Genomic DNA, 16,100 nt, shown 5'->3' with positions numbered 1-16,100 from the left:
AAAACAGACACTGACCTTGCCCTCATGGACCATAGAGTTTAGAAGGGAAGATGGGAATTCAAAACATCTATGGTAAAGTAATTAGAAGTACATAAAGTGCCGCAAAGTAGTAGACAGACACTCCTATGAGCATGTGACAGGGTCTCTGGGTTTGTTGTGGGTGGAGAGATTTGCCACCTTGTAACAGAAATAGCTACAGGAGTAAAATAGAACTTGGTATGACACACAGAAGAGCCATGTACAGGAACAGAAATAGCACCCAAGACTTAATGATTAATTCTGTCTTACGGAGTTAGGGAAACGCCCATAGGAAATGCCTGACCGAGGTTTTAGTAGATTTTGGTGAATGAATAGGATGTCAATGGGCACAAGTGGACAGAAAAAGGATTTTCAGGCAGAGGTAATAGCTAGAGTTCAAAAGCAAAGAGAACTACTGTCTAGTATTTACAAACAATCATTAGTGATTCTGACTGGCAAGTCACAGCCTTTAAGATAATAAAGTTTCCCATAAGACATATAAAGAAGCTTACACCTTATTTTTTAAGTATTGATGAGCCTGATATTGACCTGGTCCCACTTATTACAGAAAGATCATTTGGCGGCAGTATTCAGGATGAATTGGGAGATAAAATAAAGTCCAGGGATAAGAAACCTAAATAGGAGTTTATGATCCCATGTGAGGGAGCTAATGAAGAATAGTATGATGACAACAAGTAAATGACAAAATCTAAATATCTAATCCAATGTGTACTTTTTGGTCCCAATTTCACTTAATTTTTTGGTGATAATGAATAAGGAAGAGAAAATACATCTGAGAAATATCAAGGAGGTAAAACTCCCCAGACATGTTAATTGCTAGGTCATGATCCCTGAGAGAGTGTATGGGTGGGTGAACACATGAAGGTTTCCTTAAGTGGGGTGCAGATTATAGGAGATTTGGGCTAAAATTTGGTGAGTTCAGTCTCAGATGTATGAAACTTAGATGCCTGTTAACATTTAGTAAATATGTCCAGTGTGGTCTTGGATATATGTGTCTAAATTCAGAAGAATGGTCAGTCCTCAAGCTGAGCATTCTTTGCATATTATGATGGTTAAAGCCATGGTTACAAATGAAATTACCCAGGAAGAGCACGTGTGGTGAAAAGAGAATTCTGAGAAGAGAATCCTAGAGAGCATCAATATTTAAATAGAATATTTACACAAGAATCGAATCAAACAAAGCAGGTTGCAAAGGAATAATCAGAAATATAAGAGGACAATCGAGAGTGATGTTACAAAAGTCAAGAAAAATGAAACTTAAAGAAGGTGGTTTCTGCAGTGTAGAGAAATTAAGTAACGGCAGAAAATCGTTAGGTTTGGCATTTAGGAAGTCACTTGACATTTAGAGAAAAGGGCTTCAATAAAGAGATGCTAGATAAAAAGCTAGGTTGCAATTGGTAAATATGAGAAAAATTACAATATGCAGGGCACTCTTTAGACTGGATTAAAAGGAAAGAGTGGGAGCGGAATTAGGAAAACAGCTAGAAAGGGATGCTAGAGGGTTTCTTCATGGAGTGAGAGGAAATTGATTCCTAGGAAGAAGAGGAAGTCAGTGGAGGAGAGGATGAGATGGGAGATGACAGGGCCAGAGTTCAAATGAAGGAACTGGCCTTTATCCTAGAAACACCTTGTGGGGGCAATGATCAGGGAACTCAAGAGTTAAAGATTTTAGCCCTGATTGATAGGCTTAAGTGATTAAAGCTGTTAACTGAAAAGTTAAAAGATTTTAGCCTTAGCTGATAGGCTTAAGTGACTAATGCAGGTGGAAAGCTGTTATTCCAGGAACTGGAATATATGACCATGTGACTCCACAAGAAATCCAACCTTTGTGCCCCAGGGGGTCTGCAAACCTTGGAGACAGTATTTGAGCCATTGTGTTGGAGGGAGGGAATGCCTGTGATGTGGATAAAGAATTACTGATCGACAGATAAAGAAGTACTAGGAAAATTGCAGCGGTATTGCAACTCATCCAATCAAACTTTTTCCAAACCCCTACCCACCCTTTGTTCTTATAAAAAGTTCAGCTCGAAGTGAGATGTGAAGACAATTTTTGAGGCTAGATCTTCCTCACCCTTCGCAGATCACCAGCCATCTGAATAAAGCACCCATAAGAATTAACTCTTTGTCTTTACTCATTGCTCTTTGTAGTGACAGGCAGCACAGATGCTGACTTTTCCAGTTTCAACAAGAGGGCAAGCACCAATAGTTTCTTTAGGAAGTGTTGGCAATACCAGTAGGGGAATGAGAAAGTGAGACTGGAAGGAAGATAACCAATAAAGGATAAACTCTCCAGCCAGTTATACCTGGTGATGGGAGCTCAGTCCCACGGGGAAAGTTTGGGAAACTGTGAAATGCTTGCGTCAGAATTTTCTCATCCAAGGGGTGGGAGAGTTGAGACATTTTACTCCAACTAGGATCAGCGTCTAAGAGCTTTTTCTGTTTTGTTTTGAAATGAACACATATTGCTTTGTTATAATAAACACAATATGTTTTGAGAATAAAAGTACAGGGCCTGTCTCTATTAAGTATTATGACAATAAAGGAATGAATTAAGGGTTATTTAATGTCCAATTTTCCCCATATAGCAATTTGTACAATCATGACGTGTGTTCAAGTGTTTTTAGATCACATTTCACGTTACATTGTGAGCTATCTGTTTATCTGCCTCTCCTTCAGCCAAAGCTCCTCCAAGACTGGGATGAATATTCTTCACCATTATATCCCTAGAATGTAGGTCAGGAATCTAGTAGATGATGAGTAAATATTGAATAACTTAGTAAACAGTGCATTGAACAGTGTTGAAAGATTTTGATTTTAGTTCCAGGCCATGATGTTGACAATACAGTATCCGTCTTGCTCTTACCCAAGAACGTAGTCGATGTACTTATATTTTTAAAAGACTTTGATTTGAAACTAAGCAGTGGTTCTCAAACCTGGATGATGACCAGAGTATCTGGGGGCTCCACTCAGATACTCCATTCCAAACAACCAAATGGAAGGCTGATAGAAAGGATATCCAGTTATAAATAACATTATGGCAAAGGTCCAATCCACCACAGGAAGTCCTTCAGGCAAAGTAAGATAAAAAGGTCTGGGCCCAAGAATGTTTAACTTTCAGGCACTTTCAGCCTGCATTGCAGGTAGCTAAACCATTATCCTCTGCTTCAGACGAAGAATCCCCAGGCAAAGAGATGTAGAAACTGCAGAATCGGGAGTTTGGCCAGATTAAATGAAATAGTGAGGCTCAAGGGATATGTGCAGGCACCAACAGCTTCTCTATTGCTTGGAAGAGGGAATAGAAGTGTGGGATTGAATGGACTCTCATTACGTTTCAGGGAATAGGTGTACGTATGCTAAGTTTAGTTCATATCTTTGTCATATATCCTTGATTTTAAGGGTTAAAAGTGTGTCTAAATAGGAATCTATAAGACAAAGATCTTTTTTCTCATCTTAGGTATATAATCGATCCTCTTAATGATGCCTGACTCCATTTTCAATAGAAATAGAAAACCTTATTTGATTTCTCATAACTGATCTTTCAGGAATACCTGGAAATGATATTTCACTGTGAAAAATCAAGTTTATGTGACTAAAAACGTAGAAATTAAAAATCATCAATCAGGTAGTCTAGCTCTAAGGAGTGAAATTAAAGGTGCAAACTCCTCCTCCCCCCCACACATGGAATTCAGTCTTAAGATAAGTCATATCCTTCAGAATAATTGGACCCTCTTATTGTAGAGACTTAACTACAGGCATCGATCACAAATTTACCTTATTTTGAGTTGTCTTGGTGTGAAAATTTTGAGGGATCATTTAGGCTACAGTAATGCAAATTTTTTCTGGCCTTTCTTCTCTAGAATTTTGATCAAACTGGAAGTGACTTTCCCTCTCCATAATGATACTAATCACTTTTTTTCCCTTTTAATGTGTGAATCTGGTTACTACATATAAGAAGAAAGCACTAAAATATTTCGGAGTGATTGCCTCTAAACAGTAGGACACAGAGCTGAGGAGAGATGAAATGGAGACTGCTGGTGGGGTCATAAGCTTGTAGTTTCATCTGACCTATTAAACTCAACACATAGATTGCTTTATGTATTTTAAAGTTTGTATGATGAAATAATGGTTTGTGGAACAAAAGAGAAAAGCTAAAAGAGAGAAAAATGGGAAGAGTGAAAAGTTGGAGCTACAGTGCAAAAGAACAAGGACTCCAGAGAGGTGAGGATGATAAAGTGACCACTTCCAAGTCACAGGAAACACATACCGATAGAAAGAGGGCTTTTGCAGGGACTGAGCAGGTTAAAATGAACAGCCATCATGTTCTAAGCAGATAATTGAGCTCTGCACCTCAATTTCCAGTAACCTACACCCTGAGAGCCAGACCCTGGAAACTGTAATTTAAGATTCTTCCATAAAGAGGAATTATTTTGCTTGTTAGGACAGGATGGTACCAGAACAAAATGTAGGTCTTTCTGTCCCTGCAAAGATTTTGTGGTGGTAATAGCTTTACCTTAGGGGATAAAAAGTTGGAGTGAGGATGCTGCGTGTAGATGAAAAGGCCTCCTGGTACCTACTGGGTTCCTAATGTGTGAGCCTGAAAAGACCTTGTTGCTTCTAGAAATGGGTTAGGAAAAAGAGAGTGGTTTATCCTTCTCTGGGTAGTCGTGAGCTGGCCTCCCTCTGAAACTGAACAGGGTGGTGGTGTATCTGAGGACCTGGCTAACAAGTAGTTTTGTTTAGTTGCTGTGTGACACTGAACAGGCTACCTCGACTTTCCACTCCTTAGTTTCTTTCACAGTTAAATAGGATTGTTAAGGGTGGTCGTGGGGACCACATGAAGACATCTACATAAAAGGCTGCCTGGCTAATGATATGAAGCAGTCATTTGTTCTTTTTGCTCTGTTTTGGGGGACATTTGGTATGTTATTGCTCTTGGATCAAAATGAAAGCTTTCACACAAGAAACCCACGTTATCATAGGATTTGATTCTTCAAACTTTTGTCCCAAAATAAGGATTATAAATTTCATGATGTAATATGCATAACAAATGTGAGAATTTAAAATGTAGCCTTTAAGGCTATTAAAACAAGTGCTTATTTAATATGGACTAAACCAAGATCAGCAAAGAGCTCAAGTTTCATGGAGAGCATAAATTTGGACAAATTCCTGGATAAAAGGCTTATAATCTAATTAGCCATGAGGATTCCATAAATATTTATGTAGAAATCATAGGACTGGAAAGAATTTCAAGTTAGATGCAGATTTGATTTCTAAAAGAAAAAAAGTCTTTAGCTTCCTTCACTCTAACTTCTATGTGCATTCAAATGTCATTGAAATGTTTAAAAAAAATTTAACCACTTTAGTGTGACAAGTTGTCTGTAGCTGAATGGTTGACCGGCTATAAACCATTATTCTCCTTTAGCTATTAAAGCTGTCCTTGAAAACGTATCTCTCAATTTTCTTCAAGATCACTTGTGCTTCAATGAACAGCATTAAACCTCTTTGCTTTTGATAATGTCATGATTTTTTGACCTACAAGAGATACAAGTGGGAGGTTCCTAACTGAATTGCATCATCAGCTGAATATAAGTATGATTTTCTGACCATCAGAGCTGCTCCTAAACAAGCTGTAAGAGTATTTCCGTTCCCTGCAGATGTTCAAATAGAGGCTCAACACGTGGTAGTTAGCTTGTTTCCTCAGTTTCCCCTAGATGCTCTGACTCTAGGAAACCAAAGAGAAGTTGGACATGTCTTAAACCAAAGAAAGTATTGGGTTATTGGATTGGATATCTCTTCAATAACTTGCAAATAAGCACAACTATTTCCTGATGTCAAGCCCGAGAATAGTAGGAACTCATTAGGTTTATTCCTCTATTTGAGTGTGTCTCCACATGCCTTGAAGACCGCATTAATCCACCGGGTTTGTATTGTACTAAGGGTTACTTCTTGGGTGACTTAGGACAAGTTGTGCAACCATTCTAAATCTCAGTTTTCTTACCTGTAAAATGGGGATGTTAATAGTAGTGCCTGCCTTTTTATGATTATTGTGGGGATGCTTAAGGCAATGCTGGAGTACCTAGCACAGCCTAGCACATGGCGGGCATTCAAAATATGTATGTTATTTATTAAAAGGAGGAGGAAATAGTGCCTTGTAAGGGTATTTCCCTAAACACTAAGATTTTTTGTGTTTCTGGAAAGGCATTACTTTATTTCAAACTGTATAAAAGTCCTCTTCTGAAATTCTAACTAGAGGACAAGGCCTTGGACTCATGGGATGGTTTCCTACCCCGAGACTCTCTTGTTATGGGTATTTGATTCATAACATTCACTTAGGGTAAATATTTTACTATTTCTTATCCCCAAATATCAGTAGCTTGGCTATCCTGGGTCACCATCATGGAGAGTGAGGAGCTAGCATGATGGAGTGTTACTCAGTGGAGTTCAGAGCCCAGTAGGTCTAGTTTATGTTCTAGCTTCAATACTTTTAGCCTGGTAACCACCTGAGGCAAGTTGCTTAATAACCTGGGCCTCAGTACCCACAACTGTAAAATGAGGATAAAAGAATATCCAGAATTTTCTGTAATGGAGAAGTAATGAGGCATACTATACCCTAGGGCCCTGGGTCTCCAGGAAACAATCTCTCTGTTGCTGCAACTGTCACTTTTCAACCAGGTATGTCTGCACGATTAAACACAGCCTGGCAGTGTTTTATCTCCACCCTGAACAGCAAGAACAGCTCCCACCTTGCCTTGCTCTCAACATAAAATTGATGCAAGAGTTTGAATTATACTCAGATTGGCTTACTATAAAGGCCTTAAATAAAATGCTTTGGCTAGAGATCGCATGGGCTCATCCACCAATCAGTGACAAAATTACCTGGCTTCCCAAGACCAAAGCAAATGAGTTTGTGACTGGCTTTATTTACTGAGGGAAGAACTTGGGAGTTTAGCGCCAGCAGCATCAGTGCATGTCTCTGCAGCATTCTCTCCCTGTTTCAGAGCTGTTGTGGCGAAGCTGTCTCAGCATGATGTGCTGAGCTCGAGGAAATTGGATACATTAGTTTTTAAGTTTAGGTCATTCTAGCATCAACCTCACTATTACTTCTGATTCTTGTTTTGGGGGAGCTTCTAAAAATCTTTGGGGCTTGACCTATCACTCTGCAGGCCTTGACCGATCCCTGAGCTCTACACACTGTTTTCATTTTTGTGTTGCCCAGATGGGTTTGCTCTGTGTTGTGGAGAATGTGGTCAATTAAAAGCTTCAGACAGAACCCACATTTCATTTTTTTTTTCTTTTTCATTCATCGCTCCCCTTATCTCATTATCCACATTTCTCTTTCAATCTCAAGAATGAATTTCCTCCTTATAAAGCCCTGCTGGCTGAGATGTAGCCTGCACCTGACCTGCTTGATTGCTTTGTGGCTTCTCTTGTGAGCAGAAAAAAAAAAAATCGTGAAATTAACTCACATCCAAATCTGAAGCATTTCTGAAAATTAATGTGAACAAATTAGGTGTCCTGGGAATTAACCAATGTTCAATAATTAATAATCTTTCTACCTTGGTGAATAAGGGATGTTTAATAAGTTTTGCTAATGTTCTTTAAAAGCAGTCCCTTCTTATTAAGAGGAATTGTACCGTAGTGTTTCCCTTACTGGTGGTGTCTGGCCCTGCAGGGAAAAGTAGAAACTGAACTGTAAGTGCTGAACATAAGGAACCTCCAGGCCCTGGCTGGGTAGCTCAGTCAGTTAGAGTGTCCTCCTGATACTCCAAGGTTTCAGGTTCAGTCCCCAGTCAGGGCACGTATAAGAAGCAGACGATGAATGCATAAACAAGTGGAACAACAAACTGATGTCCCTCTCTCACTCTTTCTCTCTCTCCTTCTTCTTTCTCTCTAAAATCAATCATCATTTTTTTAAAAAAGAACTTTTATTCAACAAAATTTTACAGAACACCTGGCATGTGCTAAACACTATGCACATTGTGTAATTTACCCCTTGCAACAATGACCCTAGTACAACCACAACAAGCCAAAGGAATAGACAGAAACCCAGCAAGGCACAGGGACTTAATCTAACTAATGTACTTGTTGTGACCTGGGTCCAGATCCATACCTGTCAGACCTAAAACCAGTGCTCAAGCCCATTGAAGGGGGACTTTTTCATGGAGATGCGAAGTTACACTTACTCCTGTGATGAGGGTTGTGGCTGATGCACGGAGGAAACCCTGCCATTCTGGTGGCGTTCCAGGACATCAGGCTGCTGCCTAGGTTGTTGCCCAACCTGGCCCGTTTTCAGTCTGTAGGTTACAAGCTAACACAGTATGGAGAGAAAGGACACTATTGCCAAGGTGAAGGGCAAGGAGAGGGTGTTGGAGCTAAGACAAACTTTAATCACTTCTTTCACCGTTCTCCTTGGAACAACCGTAACTATTCACCAGTGTTGTCATTTAGCACTGTGCTGGATGCTTGGAGAGACACAAAGACTTACAAGTCAGCTCAGCCTTGCAGCCTACCATCTGGAAGGAAAGATAACACACGCACCCATGGAAAGTGAACCAAGAACTATGGAGTTGGGCTGAAAGATAAAATGAGAGTGCAAAAGGAAAAGCATAGCCTAGAAAGAGGCTAAGACAGTGCTTTACCTCATCCTGTCATCAATGTCCTCAGGTTGCCTGTGATTAAACACCACATCAATGGCTCAGCTAGTAAGCTGTGTGGTTATTGGCAGACTGAAGCATGATTATTGTAAGTGAATGACCGACTGAACTAAGAAGGCTTCCTGGCAGAGGCCGATACTGAACTGTGCCTTTTAGGGAATGTGGAGCTTGGAAAGCTGAAAAGGAAATAAGGAAAGGCATTCATATGTATTTAGGGACCTCAACTTATCAGGGGACTATGTTTACAATAAGGTATTGATTTTTTGTTTGTTTGTTTTTCTTTAAGCATGGTACTACTTGAAAAGATGGTACCATGAGTTGATTTGCAAGAATAGTCCATTTCAAACTGTGCTGGATTCTGGGCCAGAGGAAGCTGGTGCTGAAAGGGTGCAGTTGGGATTCAAGAGGAACAAGTGAACAGGAGGCTGCACTGATTTAACACAGTAAACAGAAAGCTTTTACCACCTCATCACTACTAGAGAGGACATGCACACCGCACACACAAAAGATCTATGCTTTCGTTTGAGGGATTTAAACAAATAAGAAAAGTCATTTTAACATTCCTGCCACTCCCACTTTAATCAGCTACTAAATCTTATTTTTCTCTTCTGATTATTTCCTCCCCCCCTCCCCTATTTTTAGAGAGAGAAAAACATCGGTTTGTTGTTCCACTTATTTATCCATTTATTGGTTGATTCTTGTATGTGCCCTGACCGAGGATCAAACCCACAATCTTGGCATATTGGGATGATGCTCTAACCAGCTGATCCACTCAGCCAGGGCCTTTTCTAATTATCTCTTGGATTCACTCATTATCTCTCTCTGCTGCCTTATCCTTACCCCAAGCCACCTTATCCTCTTGTCTAGATGATCATAGGACCCTTAAACTAGCCACCTCACCATATTCTTTTTTTTGAGGGGGGGGTACGAGTAGAAGGTGTATAAAACTTTTAATGTATGTGTGCATGTGTGAATGTGTTTTACAAATACACTAGTGTACCATGCGATGCTACCAGTGTTGGATGCAATCCTGGGCCACAAATCTGCATACTCCTTGGCATCTGGTCCTGAGATGGCAGAACCTGTCATTCCACCTTTATTGTTTATTTTAATGCCCACATTATCTTCAAAATAAAGAAACATGTTGTCTTTTCCCTGGTATGACTTTTGTTGTCAAATTACCACCACTGGATGTACCTTCTTTTTGAGCTTGGGGGTGCCTTTTGGGCGTGGCCATCACCACATCACTGACACAAACAGCAGGAAGTCTATTCAGTTGTCCCTTGCTCCCCATCACAGAGGCGATAAACAGATTTTTGGGTCCTGTGTTGTTGGCACATTTGATCATGGCTCCTATCTGAAGATCCAGGGAAATCTGGAATTTCACACCAGAGGACACACCATGTCCTTGCTTTGACATCCTGAACTTGGAAAGGGACACAAAGGACCGTGTCTATTTTTGTCCCACTGTTTCAAGCCACTCTCTGTATCCTGAATCATTCTTTGTAAAAGCAAATCAGGGCCTAGAAGTTTTCTTCTTTAAAACCTTTCAATTGTTCACTAATATTCTTAGAGAACTAAAACTTTTTAACATGACCTACCTGGCCCTCTCTCACCTGGGTCATTTCTTCTCGAGCCTCATTTTATGTCCATTGCCATTGCTGTTCACATTTCAGCCTTGTGGCCATGCTTTGTCTTATTTCAGGTACTTCCCATGTGCTATTCCCTTTGTCAGTGATTCAGTCCCCACCACCCTCTTAACCCCTATGTGCCCATAGATCGCTTATTCACAGGAGATTCTCCTGGATCTCTAGACTGTTTACGGGTTATCCCATTACAGGACTCAGAGAGACATTGTTTTTATCTCATCTGTAATTATTTGTTTAACATCATCTTTCCAAGAGGTACAGTTGGTGAACAAAAGAAGTCAAGAGTTGTGAAACTTACATTCTGGCAGCTAGAGAAAGATAATAAAATAAACCTAATGAATTATAAAGTACGTTGGATCACAAGTGGTATAGATAAAAGAGAAAGTTGTAGGGTAAGATCAGGAATGCTAGATGAGGGAAGTGGGTTGCAGTATTAAAGAGAACAATCAACATATTTCCATACCATATGCAAATTAATTCAAGAAGTGCTATGTTAAATGTAAAAACTATAACTATAAAGCTATAACTTTGTATAAAGCCTGGCATGGAATAGTAAGGCCTCAAGACATGTTTATCAAAAGAGATGAGTGGGCAATGTTGCCATTATTATTATACTCATTTGAAATTCTAAGGTTGCCTCCATCACAGAAGATACGTGATCCTCCCCTGATCGCACAGAAGTGCAGGCAAAGCCAGGCTGGCGCCAGTGTTGTCAGAGCTCTTCACTGAAGCCTTTCATGGAGAAAGGGAATTTCTCTCACTTCTTTTCCCTGTCTCTTGTGAGACCCCAACAGCACCCAACGGAGTTAATTAATTAGCCTGTCATGAGGGTACAGGGACTTCCTGGCAGTGATTCCTCAAGGACCAAGGATCTAATGACAAAAACAAACCCACTCTGTTCCAGAGTTGACATGAGAATAGACTGGTATCTCAACTCATGAATCCTCTTCTCTCCTTTTCTCTTCTGTTCTCTTCTGTTCTGTTCTCTTCTCTTCTAAAAAACAAACAGCTTGGCTCCTGGGCAGCTTAGCTTTAAATTGGAAAGTGCAGCCTTGCCTGGCAGAACAACAGTATCACAGCCTCCCCACTGCGCAGAACAGCTTGTGAAATACATCCCTGCAGGCAAGGCCATAAAAGGCTGTCTAATATCCTGGAACCACCACCCTCTAAAGGACTTCCCTGTACTTTTTTTTTAGAATTCTACTCTATGGGTGTGTTTTCTCTCTTTTCCAGCAATTTCTCACCCTTGATTGATCTTTTGTGTGTGTGTTTTTTATGTGTGGTTTTTTTATCCTTTCCACTTAATTAGTCATCTAATCTTTTGGGTCGTTAGAAACTGTGGCCCTGGAAATGAGAACCAGAGGAGAATTCAAAGGGAAATGTAGAAGAACCAATGACTAGGGAGTCTGAAAAGGCAGTCTGGCCCCTATGACCTTAAGATAAATTCCCTTTCTAGCCTGTGTCAGAAGGGTCCGTTTCAATCAGGGGCTCTTACCTATCTCTCCTCTCTGCATGTCTTAAAAATATGAAAACTGGATTGAAGCCGGCTCCTATGAGGTTCTAATCACTTCTCACCTAGATGATAGTGGCCCCTAATAAGTCTCCTTGACTCCAGTAGTCACCTACCACCACCTGTCTGACATTCTGTAAGCCAAAGGAAATGAAGAGAATTTTTACCTTTAATCTACTCAGTGCTACAACATAAATCATGATGACAACATCATTGTAAAGGTTGTTGTTAACTGCAGTCGCTTTGGAAATTATATTTGAAATTTTATAACCAGAGTCAGATGCAAGAGAATGCAAATACTCAGGTATGTTTAAGAGCCACATTCACTGCTTTTCAGTTGAGAGCAATTGCAGCATATTCTCTGCTTATTTTCTCCCCAGACTTGAAGCTGTGCACAACTTTCCCTGAAACTTACCTGGTGTCTGTGCACTTCTGGAGCAGGTGTTTGCATGTGTGTCCTTGTGTTCTGTGTCCTGTGTATTGTTCTTGCTTCAGGGCATCAAGGTTTCAGTTTAACTGAGCACCAAAACCTCATGTCCTTCCAGCCTTTGATTTTATTGAAGGAAACATTAACTATGTTTCAATTAAGAAAAGCTCTTTGTGTCCTGTTACTTCTTCCAGCTGTGGCCTTTTTTTCTCTGGTGGAAAATTAGGGGTAACCAATATCAACAATTTAAAAAAAAAAAAAAAAAGGACAATGCTCTGCCTGTCTGGGCATGTCTTTTCCTATTAAGCACTTCTGGTGGTGGCCCATAGGATGATCTCAGGTACCTCTTCCCATCAGCCAGTGAGTGAATAGCATGCTCTTTGCTTTCTTCCCAGCATCAGACCATCTGCTGGCCTTTGTGTTCAGCAGCATCCTTGTGCTGTGTGTTGTTTTGAAAAGATTAGTCTCAAACAGGAAAAGCTTACTTTTAAGTAGACTTTGACTCCCCCATCCCGACTTGACTTTAGCTTTTGTTATATTTAATTAAGGAACACAGCTTTTAAAGCAGCAATCCAAACTTCTTTTTTTTAAACAATCAAAAAGACCCAGAGGTAGATTTCAGTGGAATAATTTCCCCCTTTCAATTTTACATTTTGAAATACTTTCCAATTTACATTTTGATTTCTAGGCTTTCCTAACACTTTATTTTTCATTGTTGTTTGGGTCCAAGGTACAGTGGGTCTTACCTGGATGGAGTAAGCAGAAGAGACTGACCCAAGACCTACATTAGTACTATATTATTGAGTTCACGCAAGATGTAGAAAGGATTGACCCAAGGCCTAGATTAGGACTGGGCCAGGATCTAAGGAACTAACCCAAGGCAAGTGTGATATGGAGCAATGGAGCTGAGCACATTAAGCTCATTGTTAGTGTCAACATCTTTGCACCTCCTACATGTTGGGTACTGTGCAAGGTGCAAAGGTTACAGGGCTAAGTGAGGTAAATATGGCCCCGGGCACATGGAGCAAAGCTGCCTGACAATTTAGAAAAGGAATAGATAAACAAATTATACAATAAATATTATTAAGGAGGATGATGACATTGTATAATAGAGAGATTGGAACCAGTCAGGCAGTGAAGAAAACTTTCCCATGGAAAGCAGTGTTTAACTGCAAGCCTGAAGGAGGTACTAGGAGGATTTGCTAGGCAAATATGGAGGCGGGAAGAGTACTCAAGGAAGCACATGTAAGAGGGCCCGGATGTGAGAAATACCTTGGCATGTTGCACAAACTCAGTGACTAGCCAAAGTACAGGAAGGCTGGGCATGGGCAGGGGGTGGTGATTGTTATAAAATGGGACTGGAGAGGTTTAAGAGGGTCAAAAATTATTGCAAGCTTAGACATTAGCCAGGGGACCTTCTGCCTCAGTTCTGAGAGACCAGCAGCAGGGACCCAGACATCGTCATATTCAGGTGACAAGAGGCCATGGCTCTCTTGCAGACTGTCCAGTCAGGCTCAGGGCAGAAGCGTATGCCAGGCATGCTCTGTGCTCAAAAGACTCCCAGAGGTAAATGGGAAAGCTGAATCCTAGTCACCGAGTGAGGTCCACACAGCAATGCAGGCTTGGATAATAGAGGTTTTATAAGAGGGATTCATTAGATTTAAGCAGCAGGGACAAAGCTAATGATTGGTCACAAGGGCCGGGTCAGTGTACAGTGGGAGCCCCGAGGGAACCAGGAATGATTGTTGGGTCTAAGAAGCCTCTTAGGAACAATGTGGGGGCTCAGGTATCCTCACAAATCCCTGAGTCCTGTGTATTTTGTGGAGATTTGACTCAATTCCAAATTTCCCTCCATTGAAGTTTTATGCCCTTTGTATAAAGGCCCTTTGTATGCCCTCTGCCTTACTCTGGGCTAGGTCAAGGGCTGGACCATGGATTTAGCTGTGAGACGCCGTGGAGCGCAACAGACTGGAGAATAAAGGAAGTGCCAATGCCACCCTCCTATCATACATGGGCTTCACACTGTCATTCTTTACAAGCTTTGAAAAGCATCTCTAAAACTTAACAAAGTGAAGTCTTTCTCTTGAAAGCCTCAGAAGCGCTGTCGTAAATCCCATGCCGTCTTGTGATGAAATCTGTTTTGCACTCATCTCCAATCCCATTTAATTTGCTCCTATCGCTTAATGTCTTTGTTGCTTAAAAAAAAAAGAAGAAGAAGAAAGAAAAAAAGGATTTCCAGCATCAGGGAAATTAAATGCAAACTGTGATCCTGGTTGGAAGTAATGTGCAGAATAGAAATGATCCAGAACAGTGAGGGGTAGCTCAGTGTCACCACGGAGGTTCCAGCCTGTTTAACGTGTGTTAATGATGAGTTGGATTTGGGGATTATAGATAACTCATTATATATTTTAATACATTTTACTTTACATAAAATGTACCTCACAACTCATTTTTTCTTACCTTTTAATTTCCCCTTTCTACTGAAATCCCCCACCCCCACCTTAACTTCAGATAAGGTTTGGATTACATAGAAATTAAGCTTTATTTTTCCCCTTTCTAGACATCATCTCATTTCAGTCTTACATGCCTAATTCTGAAGACTTATAGAAAGTTTTACACATGGAAGGTTGTGAAACCATGTCAAAGGCATCTTTGATGTGGCCTGAGGATGGATTGTACTGTCACATCCTTGCTTCCAGAGTCCCCTGACACCAGGGAAAAGTACACTGCTCGGGGGCCTAGAATCTCAGTCAGTACTCAGCATTCTGTATCAGACCAATTAAAGGGGAGAAAGAAAAAAAAAATACTCTGCAAGGAATACTGCTCAGCGTCACTAATGGTCCCTGCTTGAGGAATGTTTTCATGCTGGAGTTATTGGGACCAAAGACCCCTGCTCACCAGACAGAAAGTAAAGGTGAGTTAAGACCCCAGCTCACTCACCTCTACCTTCTGTCTGGTGAGCTGGGGTCTTTGCATTTTGGTTGGTAAGAACAGAAAGTAGTAGTGTTAGCCCTGTGTGAGCCCTGACGATTATGCTCCCTACGGAGAGTTGGTAGTTGCTTCCCATGCTTGTCGGTACTGTGCTGGAGGCTCGGGGGCCCCTCTGCAGAGCGGCCCAGCTCTCTGCGCAGGCTCTGGTGCTATGCCTTGTGAACTCCAGTTGCTTCAGCTTCCCCACATTCCCAGCTCTATCTACTCAACTCGGGAGACCACAAGCCACCTTTCTGGGTTCCCCCTGTCTCTGTGTGGCCAGGCAGCAAACTGGGGCCGTCATAGAGCTCATTTCTTTTTGGTTCCCATGTTTTAGGGATCACTGCCCTGCATTGCCTCACATTTAATGCCTGGAATACCATTGTCTCATTTATTTTGTCTGTAGTTTTTAGTTGCATCAGGTGTGAAATCTGGTCACAGTTGTTTCCTCTTGGCTGGAAGCAAAAATCCCTCCAGGTCTATTTTAAAGTTGTTTAAGATAGTTTTCTGCACTGGCTCTTTGAGGTTCCATTTCATAGGATAATAAACACATAAAGAGTAATATGATAGTAAATTTTTATTTTGTGGCAAAATGAAAATTTAAAATTTTTCTCTTGAGATTATTTTTTTTGCTGTGTCATAAATTTTATTTATAATCATTTTAGTTACCCTGGAAAGGATTTTTAAAAATAAGAGAATTTTACCTACAAAGTACTTCCAAGTTAATTAAATTGTTAATGAACACTAAATTTAGTAATGAACGAAGTTGTGAAAATTTGACATTTTCAGGCATATACTTAATATTTATTCATATGGTTTTGCATAGCCTGGGTGCCTTTCTGCTCACTTCT

The 16,100-nt window shown here is 40.6% G+C and overlaps 1 pseudogene; it reads right to left on the bottom strand.

The window, feature by feature from the left end:
• Positions 1 to 3,163: 3,163 nt before the first annotated feature.
• Positions 3,164 to 10,113, bottom strand: LOC129079123 (60S ribosomal protein L23-like; annotated as a pseudogene).
• Between the last annotated feature and the right edge of the window lie 5,987 nt (positions 10,114 to 16,100).

The sequence above is a fragment of the Pteronotus mesoamericanus genome, unplaced genomic scaffold (assembly GCF_021234165.1).
Source record: "Pteronotus mesoamericanus isolate MK-2021 breed Mesoamerican mustached bat unplaced genomic scaffold, CSHL_Meso_final contig_78, whole genome shotgun sequence".
Lineage (NCBI taxonomy): Eukaryota > Metazoa > Chordata > Mammalia > Chiroptera > Mormoopidae > Pteronotus > Pteronotus mesoamericanus.
The sequence above is the reverse complement of the archived record's forward strand: the minus strand, read 5'-3'. Positions and strand labels throughout refer to the sequence as shown.